General features: G+C 32.6%; 1 long non-coding RNA gene across 1 annotated transcript; it reads left to right on the plus strand.

Annotated features, from left to right (window-relative positions):
• Window positions 1-635: 635 nt before the first annotated feature.
• LOC117314861 lies at window positions 636-2,470 on the plus strand. Its single transcript, XR_004529619.1, has 4 exons — window positions 636-771; window positions 1,045-1,295; window positions 1,671-2,008; window positions 2,236-2,470. It is a non-coding gene; the product is annotated as an uncharacterized LOC117314861 (long non-coding RNA).
• Window positions 2,471-2,935: the final 465 nt, after the last annotated feature.

Below are 2,935 nucleotides of genomic sequence, written 5' to 3' on the forward strand. Positions count from 1 at the left end.
TTACAATTGTAATATAGTTTGATACAGGCCTTGTTTGTTGTCCAATTTCAATTGTGGTTAAGATCAACGTGATAGATATTTGGAAATGAATTTTGATGTAAATTATTTTTAATGCAGTTACATTTATATGTTTATATGACAGCTTTCCACCAATATATTTACCTGGAAGTGAAACCTTTCTATCTGTCCATAAGAAATACACCCAAGTGTGTCTGTAATTATTATCCTCATAATGAAAAAAGTACTTGGTACTCAATTCATACAGCAATCCATGATAAACCAATGTCAACTTTCACTGTTATAAATTAAATATTATCTATACATGTAATTCATAATCATAAATCTTTTACAATAATGTTTTTGTTAATTGGTTAGCTATAAGAATAATTTGTTAACTGTGTATGCTTTAATTGTAAACATCTTTTTTTATTTAACCAAGACAAACAAGCTGCTAACAAATTATCTCCCTTCACTGTAATAAGATATCTTGGAATTTGTTCAAATCATTTGTTAAAATAAAAACAATACATTTGGAAATTTGGAAATTACATTAAATTATTTGGTTTCAGTATTGTTTATAATCGTCGCATTCCAATTTCATGATCTAGTGATATGATATTTATTTTCAACACTGAAACAGAAAACCGATGCCTATCTGAGACCACTTTGAGGAGAATATATGGCACCAGTGTCTCCCACACATCCAGTTCATGTCCTGCAAGACAGATGTATGCCACAAAATGTGAATCCTTAAGGAATCGGATACAGAAGGTAAGAATCTGATCAAGCTAGTCTGATTTAATATCCATAGACATTAAAACCAAAATATCTCAATATTTGAGTTCTGCTTTCAGATAATCATATGTTGATATTGTAATCATTTTATACATATTTATTCTTAACAATTGTGATATGAATTTAAAAGCAAAAATACAAAGAACTTTTATTGCTTTAAACAGCATGATATACATTAGATTCATAATATGCATTTTGTATATTGAACATTTTGATGACATGTTTTGGATAGGATTTTTGTACATCTAGGTCATCACTGAGGCAGATAAAATGGTGGCTAGCACAGACTTTGCAGAACACATTTAATCAGCCCAAAAGGAGAGAGACCATTATCTGTGAAAAGGTCATGCTGCTATTGCAGGTGTTCAGGGTCATCCAAAGTCTACTGTTCCTGTTCCTCCAACTTCCATGGAACTAAACGATGTCCACTATACATTTCATTATGCTCAAAGTGTACTTCTGTCCAGTCATTGCAGACAGGAAGGAGCTTTGTACTTCAGGTAAAAACAATTTACTGTCTGTTAAAAGGGGAGAGGCAGTTGTTGAAACAGGTTAACATTTAAAACCTATTACATAAAATGTAATTAATGTATTTAAGATGTTAACTTTCAATCTTGAATATCAGAATAAAAAATTATCCGATTGAAATTAAAATCAATCATCTTCAACACCATGCTTCTCTGATAGTGTACACCTTTTGATATTTTTATATATATCTTTATATAAAGCCAATTAAAGCCAATTAAAGATAATACAAGTTCTTACACTGGTTATTGTAGAAAGCAGGCCAGTAACATAATAAAATTGATAATACAAGTTCTTACACTGGTTTATAGAATGTACCTGTAGTACTAATTTTATTTGTTATGATTCAGGTTGTCACAAGCTATCTGGCATGGAGAGTGGCAGATGGATATCATGATGACATCCATCCACATTTCATGAAGCTGTATCATGCCCGTTGTCTTGTTGATGGGATGTTTGGTATTGCCCGAAGGAAAATTCAACGTGGTGATGTGGATAGTTTGTCTGACCTGAAAATGACCATCGTTACTTCATCCACACATAACCAGGCTGATGTATATAGTGAGCTGTCACCAAACTCGTGGATCTAGAGAGACTGGAAATAATTTAATTGTTTTGAAGTCTGTATATAGAACTGTTCCTGGTAGTGGGAAATATCATCACTTTCACTTTGCTACCACTACTCCAGGTACATGTACTTCTGTGATTTGCATTATCAATTACCTCCATGGGTATTTCCACTAGATCTAATGATATATTGGTATGTGGGGCATGTAGGTGTGATTCACAGTGTTTGATTTTTTTTATCCAGTTCAAAAACAAAATGGTTGTGTACTGGTTCTTTATCATTTTTATTTGTATCCCTTTTAACACTGTAAAATATAATTACATGCCACTGCTTTTTCTTTCTTTCAGGAATGGTCAGAGTAAAGAAAAGTGTTGATGGGGAGACAACTGCTGTGAGGCTTGTGAAGATTATTACACAGCGTTTGCCAGTAAGACTGGAGGTAAAGGGTTTTTACAGCAGAACGTGCCTGGTACCTGTACAAAAACGTCAGGCCATTTGTAAAGGATCCGTCTAAGGTCCTTCTATGTCCTCTCCACACCGTCCCAGAGCCCGCTTCTAGACCCACCCACACAGAAGAGTGAACTGAAGGTTGAAGATCAAATAATTATTTTAAATCTTAAGTCTTGTTCTTGATTAAAACTTAAATACTGTGGATATGCTTTCTTTTTACATTATAAAATGAGCATTGTTTGTTAAGATATAGTTAGATACAATTTCTAAATTTATGTTTTAGCTTTTTACCTGTAATTATGTGTAACAATATAATTCTGCATGGTGTTGTCCAGTTTAAACAGAGTTCACTTTTCAATATGTTTCTACCGTATAAAATATAATATAAAATCACTGTTTTTTTATGCAAGGGAAGTGACTGATTGTTTTTATATGCAAGAGTTTTTAGCTCACCTGAGCCAAAGGTATTAGATATTTGTATGAATTAAGTGAAAATAGATTTCAAGATGGCTGCCATGATCGCCATCTTTGAAATTACATTTTTTCCTTATAACTCCAATATTATTTGCTTCATAGTAAGAAGACTTTCTAGGAATG

This window comes from Pecten maximus, chromosome 16 (assembly GCF_902652985.1).
Source record: "Pecten maximus chromosome 16, xPecMax1.1, whole genome shotgun sequence".
Lineage (NCBI taxonomy): Eukaryota > Metazoa > Mollusca > Bivalvia > Pectinida > Pectinidae > Pecten > Pecten maximus.